At 45.1% G+C, this 22,614-nt stretch overlaps 2 long non-coding RNA genes across 2 annotated transcripts; one reads left to right on the top strand and one right to left on the bottom strand.

Annotated features, from left to right (window-relative positions):
• Nucleotides 1-525: 525 nt before the first annotated feature.
• LOC145715369 (uncharacterized) lies at nt 526-17,366 on the bottom strand. Its single transcript, XR_014137431.1, has 2 exons — nt 16,416-17,366; nt 526-11,876 (listed from the first exon to the last, which is right to left on the bottom strand). It is a non-coding gene; the product is annotated as an uncharacterized LOC145715369 (long non-coding RNA).
• LOC132665596 (uncharacterized) lies at nt 10,722-21,488 on the top strand. The gene is made up of 3 exons (XR_013554574.2): nt 10,722-10,895; nt 17,360-17,488; nt 18,683-21,488. It is a non-coding gene; the product is annotated as an uncharacterized LOC132665596 (long non-coding RNA).
• The last annotated feature ends 1,126 nt before the right edge of the window (nt 21,489-22,614 follow it).

Here is a 22,614-nt window from a genome sequence, read left to right as displayed (position 1 = left end):
AAAGTCATTCCTTTGTTTCTGAAAAATACTCTATTGTACATATACATCACATGGTATTTATCTGTTCCTCATTGAATAGGAATTTGGATTGTTTCCACTTTTTGTCTATTATGAATAAAACCGCCATGAACATTTGTGCTAAGTTTTTGCACGGATATAGGTTTTCATTTCTCTTGAGTATCATATGCCTGGGAGTGGAATTTCTGGGTCAAAGTGTTCAACCTTTTGAGGAGCCCCCAAACTGTTTTTTTTTGAAGTGACTTCACCATTTTAGATTCTCACCAGTAATATATGCATGAGACTCCATTTGTCCCCCAACCTAACACTTGTTATCACCTGTCTCCTTGACAGACCCCTACTGGGACGGTATCTCATTTGTCCTAGTCAAGTGGTATCTTAAGTTCATGCTTTGATTTCTATTTCCCTAGTGACTAATGGTGTTGAACATCTTTTCATGTGTCATTGGCTATTTGTATATCATCTTTGGAGAAAAGTCTATTCAAATGCTTTTCTCATATTTTAGTTGTTTGGTTTTTTTTTTTGTCTTTTTGTTGAGTTGAAAGAGTCCTTTATGTATCCTAAAGTTTCTTATCAGAAAAAAGTCTTTTATCAGATATACAATTTGCAAATACTTCCATTCTGTGATCTGTCTTTTTCATTTTCTAGGTGGTGTCCTTTGAAGCACGAAAGTTTAAATTTTGATGAAGTCCTGATTTCTCTTTGTCTTTAGTCACCTGTGCTTTAGGTGCCAGAGCTAAGAAATGGTTGCCAGGCACCTGGGTGGCTCCGTCGGTTAAGTGTCCAGCTCTTGATTTTGGCTCAGGTCATGATCTCACACGGTGGGTTCGAGCCCCGGGGTCTGGCTCTGTACCGTCAGTGCAGAGCCCGCTTGGCATTCTCTCTACTTCTCTCTCTGCCTCTCTCCTGTTCACACTCTCTCTCAAAATAAATAAATAAACTTAAAAAAAAAAAAAAGAAAATAAATCATTGCCTAGCCCAAGATCACAAAGATTTACTCCGATGTTTTCTTCTAAAAGTTTTATAGTTTAGAACTTACATTTAAGTCTTTGATCTGTTTTGAACTAATTCTTAAAAATTTTTTAATGTTTCTTATTTTTTTTTTGAGAGAGATAGAGACAGACAGAGAGCCAGTGGGGGAGGGACAGAGAAAAGGGGAGACACAGAATCCGAAGCAGGCTCCAGGCTCTGAGCTGTCAGCACAGAGCCCAACGTGGGGCTCGAACTCATGAACCACGAGATCATGACCTGAGCCAAAGTCCGAGTCTTAACCGACTGAGCCACCCAGGCGCCCCCATTTTGAACTAATTCTTATATATGATGTGAGGTAGGGGTCCAAGTTTATTACTTTGCCTGTGGCTGCCTAGTTATTCCAGCACCATTTGCTGAAAAGACTATCTTTTTACCACTGAATTGTTTTGGCATCTTTCTCAAAAAGCAATTCACCATAAATATCAGGGTTTCTTTGTGGGCCCTCAATTCTATTCCATTGATCTATGTATCCATCCTTGATGCTGGTACCATACTGTTTCAATGAGTGTAGTTTTGTAGGAAGTTTTGCAATCACGAAGCGCGACTCCTCCGACCTTGCCGTTCTTTCCCGATATTGTTCTGACTATTCTGGGCCCCTTGAGTTTCCGCATGAATTTTAGGATCAGCTTGTCAACGTCTGTAAAGAGACCAGCTGGAGTTTTGACAGGCATTGCATTGCACCTAGAGAGCAATTCGGGGAGCTGTATTTGTCGGGGTTCACCAGAGAAGGAATAGTTGCTACATAGCAGTCCCAAGCTCCGGCCTCACCTTCCCCTGCACCAGGGCCTCACACATCCTCCTCCAACCCCATAATCTATCCTCAGTGACCCTCATTCTTATCCCAACCCTCAAACTCATTCTTCTTTTCCACTCACTGGAGTGATTCCATCACCAGCTGTGTGGCCACATCCCTGCTCCCCTAATGAGGACTCTCTTCACCTGTGACTGCTACACGCTTCCTGTACACATTTCAGGGGGCCCCGTGACTCTACAGAACACCACCTCTCCACCAGAGCACCTGGTGTCCCTCAAAAGTCCCAAGCCTCAGCCACACCGACCCACCTGATTCCTTGCACCAACACCTAAGAATTCCACCGCCAAGCCCTCAGTGTATCATCCTCAATCCCAACAGCATCCAAATCCCGTATCTCAAACCCAGCTATTCCCTAAGACTCGATAGCTATCCCATCTCCAACCCAGAGACCCCACTCAAATATGAGAGATTTCTTCAGTGTGTTTACCATTGAGCCTCCCTGGAGGCCCGTTCACTGCTTCTCCACAGGTGCTGGTTCTCCCCTCACCCAGACCTGGCCCTGCCCTGTCCGACCTCCCAGCATCTTGCTTTATTCATTCATCCCCCGTTTACATACATACTCAACACCTACCATGCCAGGCACTGTGCTCACCCTGAGACACAGCCACGGACAAGGTCCCCTGCACCCTTTCACTGTGGCACAGACTTAAAAAAAAAAAAAAAAAAAAAAAGCCCTGTTTAATAGAAGGTTGAGTTTGAGATGTTCAATAAGCATCAGGAGGAGATGGTCTGGAGTGGTTTGCTGTTAGGTCTGGAACTGGGAAGAAAGGCATGGATGAGAGGAAAGCCTTTAGGGGTGGTTGGCACATAGACAGCGGCTGAAGTTGTGTGCAGGGACCTGCTTGTGAAGTGGAGAGTGGGAAATGAGGAGAAAACCCAGGGCTGACCCGGAGGTGCTCCCCAGAAGTTCCTGTAAGAGAAGGTCCGTTGTGCCCACCCAGACACCCTGGGATCCCAGGAGCTCTGGGGGCTTGGCTGAGTGGCTCGCCCTACCTACCTCCCCTGGAGGATCACGCTTGAATCCTCCCTGCTGCTGGGCGACCATGCGTGCCGCCTGCCTCCCTGTAGGCCTGCATCAAAGGCCTGCCTGGGGTGAGGGGGACAAGAGTGGACGTCCCTTGTCTAGAGATGGGGCAGACTACAGAGTGCAATTCACACTCCACAGCACCCCAGGATCGGGCAGAGGTTCCATTTCACCGCACCCACCAGTGGGCAAAACCCCCACTTGCTCTCTCAGTTTCTCCTGGGAGCAGCCCCCAACTAGTCATGTGATCCCGTGCCCAGCTCTGTCTCTAGGATCCTAGAGGTGGGGGGATCCAGTGTAGGAAATGTAATGGGTTAAGCTGGAGTTGGGCGGATGTGGTGCCGTTGAGGTTCAGGAAAAGAGGGGTTCAGAAGAACAGAGTGCTCGACCCGGGGTACCCTGTCCAGAGGTGAAGGGTCAAATGGGGATGGGAGACACGGTAACCACAGGGAGAAGGGTTCTGAGACCAGATGGGATTGGACTGAAGCTATTCAGAATTTGCAACTGCCGCCTCAAGAAATTTGCCTGTGGTTGGAAGAGGGACTAGAAAGTGGGTAGAGAGGGATGATGGCCAGAAATAAGTGCCTAAACAGAGAACGTAACCTGTGAGAGAGAGAGAGGGAGAGAGAGAGAGAGTAATAGAACACTTTCCAGGCAATTCTGTGGATTTCTTTTTGACTCTGGGCCTCTTCCTAAGTGTTTGTGTAATTTTAAGGCTCTGTGTTTTAGTGTTTTTACCTTAATAATTCTGATTTAGTTCATGTTCTTATTAATTCATTTAACAAGTATTTACTGAGTACCTACTGCGTGCATTACACGGTTCTAAACCCCAAGGAACAGCTTTGAAAAGGAAGATGAAATAAATCCCTGCCCCTTGGAACTTACATTTTAAGAGGAAAGGGGAAACAACAATAAAAAGACAGTGATACTAGGTGGTGAAATCGCTACTAGGAAAAACACTTGGATGGAGGAGGAAGGGGAGACTTTTCTGGTAAGCAGCGTCACTGTTACTGTAACTGACAGTTACCTGTCACTGTCAGCTGGGTGAGAAGTGAAGGGTTAATATTAACGCAAAAAATTAATGTATTTGCAGGGAAGTAGAATAGGAGGAACTTATTTACAGTGGGTTTGGTACAACCAATTTGGAAGAGAGTTTGGCCTCATCCAATGAAGTCGAGCGTGTAACTTTGCCCCTTTGGCCCGCCCGGCAATTCCACTACTAGATACAATGTTGCACACGTGTCCCATAGGACAGGTGAATCTTGTTCCAAGGAGCACAACTAAAAACAATCCAAATGTACATTAACAGGAGAATGGAGACATAAATTGTGGTAGAACCACGGCAGAGGCATATCCACAGAGGTATAGACGTGCAAGCTCGCTACACTTCAGTGTGCAAGCAAGTCACAAACACGGTGGAGCAGCCAAGGAGTCCAGAAGAACAGCACGGTGTGAAGAGACACGTAAAACCCTTCAATGCAATCCTTGCAAATATACAAGAATTGTAATCAAACTACAAAGAAGGGCAATTGATTGGGGCGCCTGGGTGGGTCAGTCGGTTAAGCTCTGACTTTGGCTCAGGCCATGATCTCACGGTTTGTGAGTTTCAGCCCCACATGGGGTTCTGTGCTGACAGCTCAGAGCCTGGAGCCTGCTTCCGATTCTGTGTTTCCCTCTCTCTCTGCCCCTCCCCAGCTCGTTCTCTGTCTCTCTGTCTCTCTCTCAAAAATAAACACTTTTAAAAATTTTCAGAAAAGAAAAGAAAAGGAAGAAAGAAAGAAGAAAGGCAATTGATTGAGAACCACAGTTCTGGACATTGGTTTCCGAGGACGTGGCTGGTGGTGAGAGTGCACAGGGGCCTGCGGACATCATCACAGGGGACTGTTTCTGGGGCTCAGGGATAGCTCCACCAGGAGACATTTTGTGATTAGATCCCTTCCTGCCTCATGTATGCAACCGATGTTCTTTTGAGTTTGGCTACTGCACTTCATTTTTCAAGATGGAGTAAAAGATCCCACACACAAAAACCTTAGTCTCGGTGAGAATCTGGGCCACAGTGCTCAGTCCTCCTCTGGACAGACCCCCTGCTAAAAACCAATCTGGGTAAAGCTTATATCATTCAAGAATATATAACAGTGGTAAGAGCTGGAGAGAAGTACGGGGGGGGGGGGGGGGGGGTGGAGAAGAATTGGAAAGAAAAGAAAAAAAGAAAAGAAAGGGCAAAGCAAGTCCTACTGAGAACACTCACCAGAATGTTAGAGCAAAGACAACTATGACCCAAATTGTTGCCACGAGTTATCAGGCAGCAATCTTGAGATGTAACAGCTCCCAGAACAGAAGGGGAGACAGCAGGACTCCGTGAACAGGAGCTGGCAGAGCTGGGGGCATGGGGAGAGGGAGGGAATGGGACGGAAGATCTTTGCAGCTCAGCTCAGACAGGAGAAAATGGCTTTCTGATTGGGCAGGCAATGGGGGACAGGTCAGGGAGGAGGTTTCCTGAAATAAAACCTCTTTGAAGTTCTTTGCCCAATCTATGTGAATAAATAAGTTTGATTTTTAAAAAATAGAAAATAATATAAAAGAGCCCCTTTCCTGGCCATTGGCCTGTGTTGACCCATAGACTCTGTCCCCTGCGGGGGTCTCAGGCCTCTGCTGACAAAGCGCTGAGTCCCTTCCAGGACAATCCCACCAAGGTCTTCCATAAACAGACCCCCTTCTCCCCACCACATTATGTCTTCCTCAGGCTGGTCCTAGCACTGGCCACCAAGGGCTCAGAAATAATCTGGGATGCGTCAGCCAAACCTCTACCCATATTCCCCAACTTAAGCTGCTGAGACCCTGGTTTCCTGTGCTCTGCATCACTGCCAGCCTGATCCCCGGGTCCAGAGCCCTGGGCTTCAGTGCCTCACCTTTTCTTGTCTGAGTCCCCGAAGCCTGGCCATGCATCTGGAGGCTCCAGCCCTCTGTGTTCCTGCTCATTACATCTGCACACCTGGCTATCAACTTGTGGCAATGCTACCCTCTTTAAATCTCAGATGTTTCTTCTTGTGCAAACCTGGGATGTATAATTGACTTCACTGTGGACAGATCAGGGTGGGTGGGGAGAGAGGGAAGCAAGAGGTAGAAGTGGGGAAGGACAGTCGCTGATGGGTCCTTCTGAGACTGGCTCAGCCTCAGGTGGGCTGGGGCAAGCAGGGAGCAACTCCCAGAATCAAGTACCTCGGGGAGGGGCAGTGAGGGCATGAGGGTCCCTTTGTAACCTCTACCCCCACAGCAGGAGGCAAGCTAGGCAGGATTGGCCAGGACAGCACAGAAGGGAACAGAAGACTAGTTGCTCAGCAATCAGACTAGAAATTCATAACAGGAGGGGCGCCTGGGTGGCTCAGTCGGTTAAGCATCCGACTTCCGCTCAGGTCATAATCTCTCGGTTTGTGAGTTGGAGCCCTGCATTGGGCTCTGTGCTGACAGCTCACAGCCTGGAGCCTCCTTCGGATTCTGTGTCTCCCTCTCTCTCTACCCCTCCCCTGCTCACGCTCTATCTCTCTCTGTCTCTCAATAATAAATAAACATTAAAAAAAAAATTTTTTAAAGAAAATCATAACAGGAAGATAATGAGAAAAACCTCCAAAACACTTGAGAACTAAACCACACATTCTAAATAATGTGTGAATCAAAAAGGAAATCTCAGGGGAGTAGAAATAGAGTAAAAATAGAGTAAGAAGGGAATAAAAATGCCTTCCCATCTGTTCTCCTACATTTAGAACAACCTTGAATAACTTCATGGGCAAAGTGACCCACTTTGTGAAACCCAGTGTTGTGGTTGTGTGTGTGCGGAGTTACGGGCATCCGTGTAATACATAGACGTGTATGTAATCCCCAGAAAGGATGGAGGGCACTGAGTCAGTTAACAGCTCCAGAATGCATCAGAGACATGTTCCCCCAAGTACCACAAGATGGCAGCACATGCACATGACATTCAAGCTCTTTCACCCACACATAACCTTGCAATTAAACTGTCCAGAAACGGCCCCGCCCTCTGGGAAACCCTACACTTTCTGATTTACCATGAAGCATGTTCTTATAATATGTTGCAAAACATGAAGAATTTCTTTAGGTAGATACACAGATTCAAAGGATGACCATAGATCATGTAGTTAGACTACGTATCTTGCACCTGAAGCCAAAAATTAACAATATTTGATGGAAGGATTTGTGAAGCACAGGTTTCCTGCTTGGGTTCATGGCTTGAGACTGGCTGTGCGGGGTACTGTCCTTGCATCTCATTTATTGAGAGTTTAGCCAGACGCTGGGCATATTGGCAATGTCCTACACACGTTATGCATCAAACTTTAGTGCAGCCGTTTGGAGTAGCTATTATTAGCCTCATTTTACAGGCGCGAAAAGCAGGGACTAGAGTCATTAAGAACTTTGGTAACAGCACAGAGCAAGAAAAGCCTGAGGTGCACTCTGAACTCAGCCAGTCTGACACCCAATGCCACCCAGTACACGAGGACTCCTCTAGGTGGCGCTCATGTCTGAGCTTTTACTGGTTCATGATTCCCAGAAGTCTAGCACCAATATGCTAACTGAAGGGGGGTATTTCTCCTTCCATCAGAAATATTTCATAACAAATATAATCATTGGTATGTTCCATCTAACCCCAAATGAGAAGAACCCTATGTTTGAAATAGCGAGACTATTTGCTAATTAGCAACTGTTGTCAAGAAAAAGCATCATAACATTACATGGGCACCTGATGTTTGTTTTTTTTTTTTTTTTTCACTCTAGTAATTGCAGGACTAAAATTACCTTGATACCCAAAGCGCCATAGGTTGGCAAAAGACTCGTGGAAGTGACAGATCTCCGGTAAGTATATACAGCTGATATTGCGTGGCCCGTGTCCAGACGCACAGCTAGTTTGGTGCTGGGCAGGGGGCAGGTGAGGTGGCCAGAGATGAATAGTAACACCTTTTTTTTTTTTTTTAATTTTGGAAATTTGGCTATTCTCCATTCTTATTTATGACAATGGGTGGAGGGGCTCGAGATATTCAACAACACATAGTACGTAAGTGATAAGATGGTGAATGGATGAAAAGACAGGTAGGCAGGTAGGAGGGAGACAGGTGAGGTCTGCTTGAAGCACATATGCCTTGTCTTCATCCATGGGGAATCCTGCCACTTCAGGCCTAGCAGTTCATACACACCCATCTGACTCAGGCACTCAGGCACCTGGCTCAGTTGGGGGAAGGAAACAAGATTCAGTTCAGGAGAAAGCAAATAGGAAATCAGAAGTGCCTGTCTTTTGGGGCACCAGGGTGGCACAGTCAGTTAAGCGTCCGACTTCGGTTCAGGTCATGATCTCATAGTTCATGAATTTGAGCCCTGGATCCCCCACTTGCACTCTCTCTCCAAATAAATAAATAAACTTAAAAAAAAAAAGAAGTTCCTGTCTTTTTATTAGTATTATTGAAAGCGCCAAATCCATCTAACGCACAGTGTCGCGACTGCAGTTAACAATACTGTGTTATATACTTGAATGTTGCTAAGGGAATAGATCTTAAATGTTCTCACCACAAAAAAGAAATATAATTATGTGATACGATGGAAGTGATAGGTAACACTATGCTGGTAATCATTTTGGGATATAGAAGTGTATCCAATCAATACATTGTACACCTAAAACTCACACGGTGTTATATGTCAATTATATCTCAATTTAAAAGAAAAAGAAGAAAGAAGAAAGAAAGAAAGAAAGAAAGAAAGAAAGGGAAGGAAGGAAAGAAGGGAGGGAGGAAGGGAGGAAAGGAGAGGAGAGGGGAGGGGAGGGGAGGGGAGAGAGGAGAGGAGAGGAGAGGGGAGGGGAGAGAGGAGAGGAGAGGAGAGGAGAGGAGAGGAGAGGAGAGGAGAGGAAAGGAAAAGAAGGAATAAAGAAAGCTAACCAAATCCTATCAGAACTGCTGCTTCCCTCCCCCCCAATGTTCAGTTGTGTGGGTGCAGACGCAGATTTGGAGGTGAGGTGGATGTCATCAGAGGGGCTTGATGAAGCAAGACAGGGCAGGGCCTTGAGGGCATGGGTGAGGAAGGGATTCTGACGATAGAAGCTTGGTGAGGCAGGGGGTGGGCTGTAGTTAAAGGACATGAATCAATGCACTGGTGATCTTGTTGAGGGGAGGGTGTAAGGGGGTGGACAGTGACAAGAGAGGGTGATGCTTGACATTTCTGTTTTGAGGGGCTGTCCATAGTGGCAGAACAGGTCTAGGGTATGATCATGGGAATGAATGGCTGAGCAGACAAGATCATTGGTAGAGAACTGATAGCTCTTATGCTGGAAATATTATTTAAAGATATTGATATTTCCAAGGATCGTGACTGGAGTGTGTTAAAGAAAGTAGCAGTGAGCCAGGAAGCAAAGTCTTCAAGGAAGAGAGGTATCTACCTGGGCTTTGCGGTGGGAAGTAGGGAGAATGTCCCAGCCAAGCAACAAGGAGAGTCGAAGAAGACACCGATCCACCTTCAGGCCCACAGATAACACAAAAGATCTAGGAAAGGCCCACACCTTGAAACAGTTGCTGGGAAAGTGAGGTTTCACTCAGATCTGCACAGTCCAATATGGCAGCCGCCAACCACACGGGGCTACAGAGCACTTTGAAATGAGGAACTGAATATTTAATTGAATTGAATTCCAATTAAGTTAAAAATCGAAGCACTATGAATTATGTTTTCTGTTAAACACAGTTTTAGTGTTTTGGTAGGACTACATTTCACTTTAACCATCAAAAAACGAAACTAAGGGGCGCCTGGGTGGCTCAGTCCGTTGAGTGTCCAACTTTGGCTCAGGTCACGATCTTGCGGTTTGTGGGTTCAAGCCCCGTGTTGGGCTCTGTGCTGACAGCTCAGAACCTGGAGCCTGCTTCGGATTCTGTGTCTCCCTCTCTCGCTGCCCCTCCCCCACTCACGCTCTGTCTTTCTCTGTCTCAAAAATAAAGATAAACACTAAAAAAATTTTTAAAAACCCACGAAACTGAGGTATACGCTAAGTGTAAAATACACACCACATTTCAGACAGTATGAAGAAAAAAAAGATGTAAAGGATCTCATTAGTATTTTTATACTTTTTTCTTGTTGAAATATATTGGGCTACATAAAATATGTTTTTGCATGTTAGATCTATTGTGTTAAATGAAATATATTATTAAAATTAATTTTACCTGCTTTTTAAAAATTTTTTAATGTTTATTTCTGGGGGGGGGGGGGGTGTGTGGAACAGGCAAAGAGACAGGGAGACAGAATCCAAAGCAGGCTCCAGGCTCTGAGCTGTCCTCACAGAGCCCAATGCAGGGCTCGAACCCACAAACCACAAGATCATGACCTGAGCCAAAGTCAGACGCTTAACTGACTGAGCCACCCAGGCTCCCTTTTTAACTTTTTTAACGTTTATTTATTTTTGAGAGACAGAGTGTGAGCAGGGGAGGGGCAGAGAGAGGGGGAGACACAGAATCCGAAGCAGGCTCCAGGCTCTGAGCTGTCAGCACAGAGCCTGGAGCAAGCAGGGCTTGAACTCACCAACCGTGAGATCATGACCTGAGCTGAAGTTGGAAGCTCAACCAACTGAGCCACCCAGGTGCCCCACCTGCTTTTTTTTATTATAGAAGTATAATTGACATACAATGCTATATTCGTTTTACTTGCTTTATCTTCTGCTTATTTTAATGTGACTACTAGAAAATTTAGAATTACATATGTGGCATTACATTTCTGTTGGGCAGTGCTGGCTTAGAGAACGATGATGAAAGGGACAGCTAGTGAAGAAATAGAGGACACAGGGCACTTAGCAGTCACCTGACCACATGTCCTGAAGGCATAGTGAATGGCTCCAGGGGTTGGTGGGGGCTGCCAGAAAGAGTCCGAAAGGCTGAGGCATAGTCACATGAGGACGAGTGTCTTGGGGCTGAGGGATCTCCAGGGAGTCCAGAGATACATGTGGTGCCAGGAGAAAGTCAGAAAGAGGTAAGTCCTGAGTTTCTCAAGGTAGATACGGATGGTGAAGCTGTGACTTGGGAGTCAAGGAGGTGATCCAGTCCTAGTCAGGGACTCCCATTTACTCTGTCAGAAACATTTTGAAGGAAGCATGCAACAGGATTTGCCAGTGGATTGGATTCGGGGCATGGAAGTCTAAGAGGTGTTAGGAGTGACTCTAAGATTTGGCCTGAGCAACTGGAGGAACGGAGTTGCCTTTTATTGAAAAGGGGGACAGCAAGTAGAATGTTGGGGGTGGTAGTGGACGCCATGACTTCATATGGGGGCATGTGAGGTTTGAGGACCCTGCTAGACCTCCAAGTGGGAATCTTGAAGGGGCAATTGACTACAGGGGTCTGCAGGTCACAGAAGAGCGGAAGCTAGAGAGAGAAATCCAGCCGAGGGTCTTTGCATCTAGATTGTAGTTAAAGCTCTGGGATGGGAATTCTGAGATCAATGATTTCTAGATCAATCCAGCCATCTTCCTATAGCTTGATGAATAACCATGATATGAATAACTCCCAATTTGGGGCATCTGGGTGGCTCAGTTGGTTCAAGTGTCTGACTCTTGGTTTTGGCTCATGTCATGGTCTCACAGTTCATGAGATTGAGCCCTGTGTCAGGCTGTGCACTGATGGCATGGAACCTGCTTGGGATTCTCTGTCTCTCTCTGCCCCTTCCCTGCTTGAGCTCTCTCTCTCCAAAGTAAATAAACATTTAAAATACATACATACATACATACATACATACACACACGCATAAAATGTTGGGTAAGAAGTTTTGGGGTTGAGTGCTCACTTTGGCAGTGCATATACTAAAATTGGAAGAAGTTTTGGGGTTGAACCAGCCACATCACCCCAGCTGAAGAAAGCCATTTCCTCTGCATTAGGCCAACCGGTAAACAAGCAATTCTCCTGTCCAGACTCTCAGCGTAGAGGTTTCTGTGAGAAATTGACCAACAGCATACATACACTGACAAACAAAAACAAAATTAAAAAAGGAAGTTGCATCAGATGAAGCTTTCTTCTCTTTTGCAGTTCCTTGGTCATCTAAAACAGAACACCAATAAACCCTTGTTTATCACCCTTTAACCCTAAGCTGGTTCTGCATTCCACTTCCTTCCCTCGGAACCCCCAACACCCACACTTCCTTTGCAACTGATACTACAGATGCCTCTTCTCATGGACATAACTGGGAAAACATTTAAAAGTGGCTCCCAGATCAGGGGTGTCTGGGTGGTACAGTCAGTTGAACGTCTGACTTCGGCTCAGGTCATGATCTTGTGGTTGACAAGTTCGAGCCCTGTGTTGGGCTCTGTGCTAACAGCTCAGAGCCTGGAGCCTGCTTCGGATTCTGTGTCTCCCTCTTTCTCTTCTCTTGCTCATGCTCTGTCTCTCTCTGTCTCAAAATAAATAAACATTAAAAAAAAAAAGTGGCTCCCAGATCAAAGAGAGGATAAAGAACCACAGAAGTCAGGAGGTGGAAGCTGGTTATTTTAAAGAACTGATTTCACCTATAAGGAAACCAAAGCCCAGCAAGGTGAGCTGACTTGCTCAAGTTTAGAACTGGTCAGTTTCTGCCTTCTCTTAACTTTTTGTTACAGAAAATTTCAAGTGTATACAAAAGTAGACAGAATAGCCTAATGAACTCATAGATACTCATCACTCAGCTACAATTAGCTGCATTTTGCCCGGTGTTATTTTATCTATCCAACCCCCACCCCCCCCCCCCACACACACACTTATATTTATACTGGATTGTTTCAAAGCAAATCCAAGATTCATCATTTCTCTTGTACTACTTTGGCAGGCTTCTCTAACTCATCTAAGAATATTCAGAAATAAAAACCTATGCCATTAAGCCTTCAATAAAATTAACGGTGACTTCTTTAATATCATCTAATGCTTGTCCATATTCATTTCCTCGTTTATCTCAAAGTTGGCTTAATAGTTGGGTTGTTTCAACCAGGATTAAAGAGGTCCACACGTTGCATTTGGTTGTATGTCTATTAACTACCTTTTGGTCCATGGCAATCTTATCTCTCTTTTTGTCTTAATGCCATTAATTCCTTAGAGAGAGTGGATCAATTGTGTTCTAGAATGTTCCCTGTTCTGGTTTTTTGTTTGTTTGTTTGTTTGTTTGTTTTTACATCCATGGTGTCTTCCATGTACCCTGGTGCTTTTTGTTCCCTATATTGCCTGTATATTGGAAGTCAGGTGTAAACGCTTGCTCATATTCAGATTCAGCTTTTGAGGCAAGAAGAATTGAGAGGAGGCAAATTGGGAATTTGCTGTGGCTGCCCATTGGGGGCCATATACTAGCTCCTGACTACCTCTGGTGGTGCTAAGACCGTTCTGCAGGTTCTGCACTGGTCTGATACCTCCCATTATAAGCTCCCCAACAACTTTCTTTTTTTTTTTTAATATGTATTTATTTTGGGGGAGATTGCAAGCAGGGAGGGGCAGACAGGGGGGACAGAGGATCTGAAGCAGGCTCTGCGCTGACAGGCTGACAGCAGCAAGCCTGATGTGGGGCTTGAACTCACTAACTGTGAGATCATGACCTGAGCTGAAGTCCGACACTCAACCGACTGAGCCACCCAAGTGCCCCGCCCCCGCCCTTCCCCATCAACTTTCATACTGTGATTCCAGCATTTTATAATGATCACTGCCTGCATTCACTGTTTTGTGGTGCTTGCAGATGACAAGTTTTCTGATTCTATCATTCTCTTAGCTTCTATTAGCTGGAATTCTTCTATAAAGGAAGACTTCCTGAAATACAGCTGGTCCAGTAAAGGTAGGATAAATGCCTGATTCTGTACATTTACTTATCAGTTGTGCTCTTGAAACTTCTAATGGTGACAAACGCAGGGTTTTCTGTTCTTTCATTTTGTTCTTGTATCATTGTGATGTTTCAGTCCATTGTAGACACTATCCATTTAGATGCCAGAACCATTTGATCTTAGGCAAGTGAAAGTCCCTTCAAGTTGGCTAGTGTGTTCCTCTGACTTCATTCCATTAGCCTTTGACATCTTCCTTGCTGTTGGCAGAGTGAGATGTCCATGCGTGTCTCCATGCCCTGCCCTAAACTGTTAAATTCTATTTTCTTCTGGTCTAGTGGGACTTGTGTGACATTTCACTGCGTCTCCTGATATCTCCTATTCCTTTGGACTTCTCTGGGCCTTTCCTCTGGCTAACAGTCATGGTCATTAGATGCTGGTCTTAGACTCCTCTACGTTTGGCAAGATACCTCGAGAGTTATACTCTGAGTTTATATGGCTCCTTTCTTTTTAGGCATTTGGAGCCCTTTGCATACCCAGATCTCATGCTTTGCTTTGCTTTTTGTTTTGCTTTTGGCTTTAACATGGCTGCTTCATAACCACGTAGGCAGAAACAAAGGGGAAGGGGAAGAAATCAGAACATTCTGGAGGTTCAGTTCTGCTGTTGGAAGAATTCACTCTCAGTTCAGACATTCCTTTATCTCCTTCTCACCAAACACTGGTGCCCTTGGCCCAAGGTGGATAAGCTCAGTTAAGGCAGGTTCTGGAATGGGCATTTTGACATCCAACATCCAAAGAACAAATTTCTGCCTACTGTTATTCACTTCTGACTCTTCCCCTGTCTCTGAGGATCAGAGATAAGGGACAGAGAGCAGAGGTAGGAGCAGCTGGAGCAGGAGGGAGTGAAGCTCAGGGCCGGAGGTGAGGCTCAGGGATGTGGGGGGAATCAGAGAGGATGAGGAAGAGAGGGAAGCCCATGGGGGGCAGAATGAGGCCTGAAGATGGAGTGAAATTACCCAGTGTGCACATACCAGCTAAAAGTCCCATTGAACAAGCTGAAAGTCCACTACCTTGTCTATTTAGTACAGCAAAGTGGTTGTAAAACAATTTTGTCCTGAGATTGCTCAGGTTGATGATTACATCTTTTGTCATTTGCATATCGAAATATTTGTATCTCCAAATGGGATCAGACCATTAGCCGTCCAGTTTAGTGTACTGAGGGGATGGTGACCCAGCTCCAGTGGAGGGATGATAGCCTTTGCATGGAAGGATGGATAGAGCTTGGAGTTCAGCAGAGGGTGAGTGGCTGTGACCTTCGATTGCCCAGAGGTCAGGACTAGGACGTTCCAGTGTGAGTCAGCACAGGTGATTAATGAGGCCTGACATGGGGATGTGGGTGTTGCCACCAGCCCATCTAGGAAGCACCGGGCCCCAGACAGATAAGTTCCTTTCTCACTCCCTCTGACCCTCTCCCAAGAGCCCTCACCCAACTTTAGAGGGAAGCCCAGAATTTGTGACACCAGGAGTGAACTTGGTTAGATTATGGGGTCAAAACAAGTCAATGACTCACTCATTGCAACAAACACTCATTAAAATTTTAATATTAGCTTTGAAACTCATCTCATTCAGGAAGGTAGTTGGTGACCATCCCATCTCATGACAAGCAAGGAGCCCCTCGCTACCCCTAAGGCAGCTCAACTTTAAACTGTTCTGACAGTGAAGGCCTCTTACAGTACAGATGAAATGTGTTTACTCTGTGGTGCCTGTCACACTGTAGGGACTCAATAAAGGTTTGTAGAATAAATGACTGAATGGATGAACAATGTCTTTTCTTAGTAGAAGCAGAAACTGGAGACAGTCCTCCTGGTGTAAGAGTCAGGACAGTGACGCTGGACCCTTGCATTTATCTTAAGCATCCTGTCTCCCCATTCCCCCTTCTGTCTCTTAGGAAAGCTCAGACAGAACTGCTTCTCCCACCCACATGGCTTCCAAGTGCCTGCAACCTAGTCTCAGGGGCTTCGGATGAGATAAAGAGAAACAGGGCTGTCCCCTCCTTCCCTTATTGCCTTCCCCAGAGCTTGCTGCTGGCTTTCATGCCCTGGGGTGATGTCATTGCTTCAGGGGAGATCTGTCCTGACTGCAGAGAGCCATCCTCCATGTTCCCAGGAGGGGAAGCCACTCCTTCCAGGTTACAGAGCCCGGAGTGGCCTAGAGGGTCCCTGTTGACTCTGCTCCCTTGGAGCAGAAGGCAGTCGAGGCAGCATCACCTGCCTCGCTCCTTCCTGCTCTTCACTTCTCCCAACATGGTGGCCCAGGGCCCTGGTCACATCGTCAGCTCCCTGAGGGCAACACCCTCACCCCGCAATCCGGGTCCATGTCCTCAGCCAGCCCTTGTGAGGAGCTGCCTCCCTGAAGCAAGGAAGACCAAGTGCTAAGCAGCCTTTTTACATTATGCTGAAAAGGCTACCAAAGAGGTTGAATTCTCCCCAAGATGTACCATCCAGTGGGGACAAGCAGAGTCCAAGCGATACACAGCATGCAACCACACGTGCACTTAAGTTCAGAGAAGGGTCTGAAATAGCCTAACCAAATTAGCGTTTTTGTTCAGGGATTCTTGAGGCCCTTATTTCATTCATTTTTGATTTTTGCTTATCTATATTCTAAATTTCCTTAAGGTAGTAAAGTTACAGATTGTAAGATATTTTTGGAGGAGAAAGACAGTGAGACCTTACCTCATAATGAACCATAATGGACCATCCATCCCAGGGTATATGCTTGGAGGTGTTTTTCTCACCAGGGCTCCTTTCCAGGCTCCTTTCCAAGGCTCCGCCTTGCCAGGTTCGCTGGGACCTCTCCAGGCACTCAGGACCATGGGGGACCTGGTATAACCCCGTCATCAGGGGATAGACCTGCAGTGTTATATTTAGGTCATTGTTATTTATTTGCCTGTGTACCTATTGGAACTAAACTGCATCCTCTCAAAATTGAAGCTTATGCTCCTATGTGATGGTATTTGGAGATGGGATCTTTGGGAGGTAGTTAGGCTTGGATTAGCTCATGAGGGAGGGACCCTTACGATGGGATTAGTATCTTTACAAGAAAAGGGAGAGAGAAAGCTTGCTCTCTTTCCAAGTGTGCACAGAGGAAAAGGCCAGCCGAGGACACAGCGAGGCAGCCTTCACCAGAAACAGACCATGATGGCACCTTGATCTTGGACTTCCAGTCTCCGGAACAGTGAGAAATCGATCCCTGTGGTTTACACCACCGCCCAGGCTGTGGTGTTTTGTTGTAGCAGCCCGAGCACAGTACGACGAAGAACACATACATCAAAAGCACAAATCAGTGTGCCAAGTGCCATACGTGGGGTGATGAGGCCAGAAAGTTCTGGATAAGCCCCTACTCATCTGCAGCCTGCTCAGTGCCCTGAGGGTGCAGGGGAGATGCCCAGAAACAGGCTGTAGATACAGGATGGAAGGGGAGGGAGCTTTTGTGCGTAGGGCTCTTATCATTCTTGGCACTAACTACACCTTCATCAGCACGCGGGCAATGTGCCTGCACAAAGAGGTTGGTGTGGCTTAAGGGGACTCATCTGGGTAAAATAAGGCTGAGGATAATTCAAGGCAATTGTTCTTAGAGGGCGAAGAAGGGATCTCACCCCCACACCCCTTTTTCCCAGGCATGCTGGCCCCAGGTACAGCTCGCAGAATCAGACAGTGATTGGAGTCTGAGTGGCATCGGCCCTATGCTCGCCCCTGGGGTTGTCTCTGGCAGGGCAGCACCACGAACCCACAGGAGCTATCCACAGGTAATACAATGATCTCTAACGACCAAACATCTATCTCACACTAAACTAGATGCCACACACATACCTTTAACCGACACCCTACTCTGCCAGCTTGGGACTGTTACCCCATTTTTCAGATAAGTAGACTGAGGCTCAGAGATTTGGATTCATACAGATGGAACCAGGATTCTAGTGCATTAGCTGTTGTAGGTGTGGTGCCTCATGAGAGAGTAACTGGTGCTCACTGTTGAGGCTCCAGTGTCTGGCATAGCACCAGCATTGACTTGGTAAAAGATATCTTGTGGGTGTCTGTGGATTATATAAAATCAGGAGCACTCCCCGCACCCCAAAGCATACCTCACAGGGAAACTGAGGACTCGACAACAGGAGCTGCAGCATTGAGCCCTGCCCATACTTGACCTGTTCCACCACAGGACACATCACAAGGACCACAGCAGAGGGGTCGCTGCTTTTGCATTTTTGGCATCACCAGCCATTGGCTTCCTTATGTCTTAATGTTTCCCAAGCTTAAAATTAACTGTGAGAAGTGCAAACATTCTGGGGACTCTTCTTGAGCCAAAGGTATCGCCACCCAAACTTAATCAATATGTTGATAGAGTAGTTGGGTCCAGACTCCATACACTCTTGAGACAACCATGAAATGCCTTCAGAGGGGAAGATGGTGCTCACTTTGGAAGCTGGACTGGTAGGTGAGTCCTTGCTGATTCCCCCAGATGGGAGAGGACTGAGTCATGATACACAAATCCTGTACTTCCAGAGAGCCCTTAAAACTTGTCTGGAGCCTGGGCCCCTCTCTCTCCACCCACCCCACCTTCTCCTCCCAATGTCAAGCCTGGAATAGCTTCATCACACTTAGTCCCGAAGCCTTGGCCCTTGGCCTTGCTGAAAGTCAATGGAGACAGATTCCTAGTTCCATCTTGAATAGAGACACTTGACGCAAGAAATTGTGTTGCTGAAAGTTACTTATGAGTTGATTCTTTGAAACTGTTGGATACCATCTACCCATTGGGCATGTTCTACAAGGCAGTGGAGGCTAGCCCACCACCGATGAACGCTGCTGAACTGCTGAACTGTTAGTCTGAGTTTCTGGTCATGGGGATGAGGAGGGAGAGGAAGACAAGAGGCTTGTCTCTTTCTTGGTACAGGGCCACACCAGGCAAAATGCTGTTTATTAGTTTTTTTTCTCTTTAACAGGCTCTCACACCCTCCTCTATATCCTGTTTCCCTGGGCTCTTGTCCCTCGTACTGTCTGGCACACCTGTATTCTGGAAGGAAGGACAAGGCCCAGATATCCTGTGCTCCAAAATTCTCTGCCTGCTCTCCTTGCTGGTCAGAACATTCACCAGCACCTACATCTGGAAATCAACCCACACTCTGGTAAAGGACTGATCAGATGAAAATCTTCCTATAGCTGCGTTTCCAAGAAAAGATACAAATGATTTTTGAGGTTAAATACATTTCTGTATGACTGACTCCTTTATTCCTGATTTCTTGATTACTGATTCCCCAGAATTTCTGATGGGCTGTTGGTCAGAATTTGTGAAGGTGGAGGGCAGGAATGTCTCCCTAACCTTTCTTTCTTTTTTTTTTTTTTTTTAATGTTTTATTTTTGAGGGACACAGAGACAGAATGTGAGTGGGTTAGGGGCAGAGAGAGAGGGAGACACAGAATCCGAAACAGGCTCCAGGCTCTGAGCTGTCAGCACAGAGCCCGATGCGGGGCTCAAACTCACGAGCTGTGAGATCATGACCTGAGCCGAAGTCGGATGCTCAACCGACTGAGCCACCTGGGTGCCCCTCCCTAAACTTTCACTTATAGAGCCTTGTATAATACCTCTTCCACCTTACCTCTGGCTCCAGAATGCCATCGCACACACTATGGAAACCTTGTCCTGAAGTTTTTGCATTTTTACCCGGAGCCTGCTTTGGATTCTGTGTCTCCCTCTCTCTCTCCCCGACCCCCTCTCCTGCTCTGTCTCTCTCTCTCAAAAATAAATAAACATTAAAAACAAATTTTTTAATTAAAAAAATAAAAGGTAGTAAAACACTTAAAATAGTGATCAGAAGTGTCAGGGTCCCCAAGCAGCCATTTCAGATGAAGTTGTAAAATACAGGAAAGTGCATGGGAATTTGTCATTGCATATATGTATGTTTTTTAACTTTACATTTTGAAATAATTATAGTTTCACAAGATGTTACAAAGAGAAGTCTTTCATACCTTTCACCTGGTGTCCCACATTTTCTAGAAGAGATTTTGTAGAGTCAGTCCTAATTCTATTTTCAACATTCAGTAGAATTCTCCATGGGAAATGTCTGAGCCTGGAGTTTTTCAGGAGGTTTTAAAACTTGATTTCCTTAATGGATATGGGGCTATTCAAACTATCTGTTTCATTTCGGGTGACTTCTGGTAGTTTGGGTGACTTCTGGTAGTCTTTCGAGGAATTGGCCTGTTTCTTCTTTTTTTTAAAAAAATTTTTTTTTTAACGTTTATTTATTTTTGAGGCAGAGAGAGACAGAGCATGAACGGGGGAGGGGCAGAGAGAGAGGGAGACACAGAATCGAAGCCGGCTCCGGGCTCCGAGCCGTCAGCCCAGAGCCCGACGCGGGGCTCGAACTCACGGACGTGAGATCGTGACCTGAGCTGAAGTCGGATGCTCAACCGACTGAGCCACCCAGGCACCCCGGCCTGTTTCTTCTTAAGTTGTCCAGTTTATGTGTAGAGTTTTTCATAGGAGCCTTGTTATCCTTTTGATGTCTGTAGGACCTGTTTCATTTCTGATATTAATAATTTATATCTTCTCTCCTTTTTGTTAGTCTTACTAGAGGGCTGTCAATTTTATCAATCTTTTAAAATACCCAGCTTTTTGTTTTATTGGTTTTTCTCTATTCTTCCTTCTGTTTTTAGGTTTACTGATTTACCTTTTATTACCTCCTTCTTCCTGCTTGCTTTGGGTTTGTCTGGATCTTCTTTCTAGTTTCTTGAGATGGAAACTTTGGTTGTTGACCTGAAGCATTTCCTTGTTTCCAAGAGATGCATGCCAGTGCTGTGGGCTCCCTTCTCCTGCCTGCTTTTGTTGTGTTCCACGCATTTTGACGTGATGCTGCTTGGTTTTCATTCAGTTCTATGCATTTTTAAAAATTTTGGCTTGAAAATTCCTCTTCAATGCATGGATTATTTAGCAATGTTTTGTTTGCAAGTATTGGAAGGTTTGCCTGTTATCTTGTCATTACAGATTTCTAGTTTGATTGCACTGTGGTCAGGGAACTTGCTCTGTAGGATTTCGATTCACTTAACTTTGTTGAAGTTTGTTTTATGGCCCAGGATGTCGTTTCTCTTGGCACTTAGATGAATGCGTGTTCTGCTGTTCAGTGGAATGTTTTTGCGAATGTCGGCTGGATCCTGTTGGCTGATGGTGATGTTGAATTCTTCATATCCTGCCGTTTTCTGTTTAGTTGGTCTATCAGTTGTTGAGAGAAGGATATTGTTGTCTCCAAGTATAACTGCGTGTCCATTTCTTTTTTCTGTTCTATCAGTTTTTACTTCACATTTTGTAGCTCTGCTTGATATATACACAATCTTTAGTACAGCTGAGTTTTCCAGGTGGGTTGACTGTTTTCTCATTTTGTAAATGTCCCTCTTACTCTGGGCTATTTTGCCCTGATGTCTACTTTATCGAGTCATTCCTGTCTTGCATTTGATTAACTTTTGCAGGGTTTATCTCTTTTCACCCTATGTACATCATTGTATTTGAAGTGCATAGTATATAGTTGGGTCTTTTTTAATTCACTCTGCCAATCTGTCTTTTAATTGGTATGTTTAGAAGCGTTCACGTTTAATGTGATTATTGATATCATGATGTGATATGTTAAGGCTTAAATTGGCTATTTTTTGTTTTCTATTTATCCTTTGTTTTCTTTTTCCGGCCTTCTTATGGAATACTTGAACATTTTTCACAATCACATTGTTATTTGTCTATAGCGTTTGAGTTTATCGCTTTGTATAGCTTTTTTTTTAAGTGGTTACTTAACTTATTCCCTTGTATGTACATAACTTATCAAAGTCTACCGGGGCCATGATTTTACCAGTTTGAGTGTAGAAACATTTCCTTTACATCATTTTCTCTTTCCCATTTATAACTGTCTTAAATATTTCAACATACATTGAGAACATTAGTGCTATTTTTGCTTCAAGTATCAAATGATATTTAGGAAACTCAATAGGAGAAGGAAATTCTATTGTATCTGCCTATATTTTTGCTATTACCAAGTTTTTTTAATTAAAAAAATTGTTTAATGTCTATTTTTGAGAGAGACAGAGCAGGAGCAGAGGAGAGGCAGAGAAGGAGAGGGAGATACAGAATCTAAAACAGGCTGCAGGCGCTGAGCTGTCAGCACAAAGCCTGACACTGGGCTCGAACTCAGGAACAGTGAGATCATGACCTGAGCCGCAGTTGGATGCTTAACCAGCTGAACCATCCAGGTGCCCCCCAAGTTCTTTTTTTCTTCCTGGTGTTTCAACATTTCTACTTTCATTATTTACTTTTTGTTTAGAAACCTCCCTTTGGTCATTCTTTCAGGGTAGTTTTTTGGGCAACAAATTTTCCTACTTTTCCTTTATCTGATAATATCTTGATTTTCCCTTCATTTCTGGAGGATATTATTTCTGCTGCATACAGGATTCTGGGCTGGAAGTACTTTTCTTTCAGCACTTGGAAAATGTCAGTTCCTTCTAACGTCCATGGTTTCAGAAGAGAAATGTGCTGGCATTTGAACTGCTTTTCCCCCGTAGGTGATGGACCATTTCTCCCTTGCTGCTTTTAAGACTTTGTCTTTAATTTACAGGAGTTGGACTATGATGTCTTGGTGTGGATTTCTTTGGGTTTGTATGCGGTTTGCTTAGGTTCTTAAATCTTTAGGTTTATGGGGTTTTCTCCCCAAATTTGGGAAATTTAGTCATTTATTCTTTGAACGTTTTTTTCAGCCCCACCCTCTTTTTTCCTCTCCTTCTGGGACTCTGATGACATGTTAGATTTTTTTTATTTTTTGCTTTAGTCCCACATGCTCCTGAGGCTACGTTCTTTTTTTTTTTTTTTCTTCAGTCCGTTTTCTCTCTGTTCAGATTGGGTA

This window comes from Panthera onca, chromosome A3, assembly GCF_046562875.1.
Source record: "Panthera onca isolate mPanOnc1 chromosome A3, mPanOnc1 haplotype 2, whole genome shotgun sequence".
In the NCBI taxonomy this organism is placed as follows: Eukaryota; Metazoa; Chordata; class Mammalia; order Carnivora; family Felidae; genus Panthera; species Panthera onca.
Note: the sequence above shows the minus strand (reverse complement) of the source record. Positions and strands in the feature narration are given on the sequence as shown.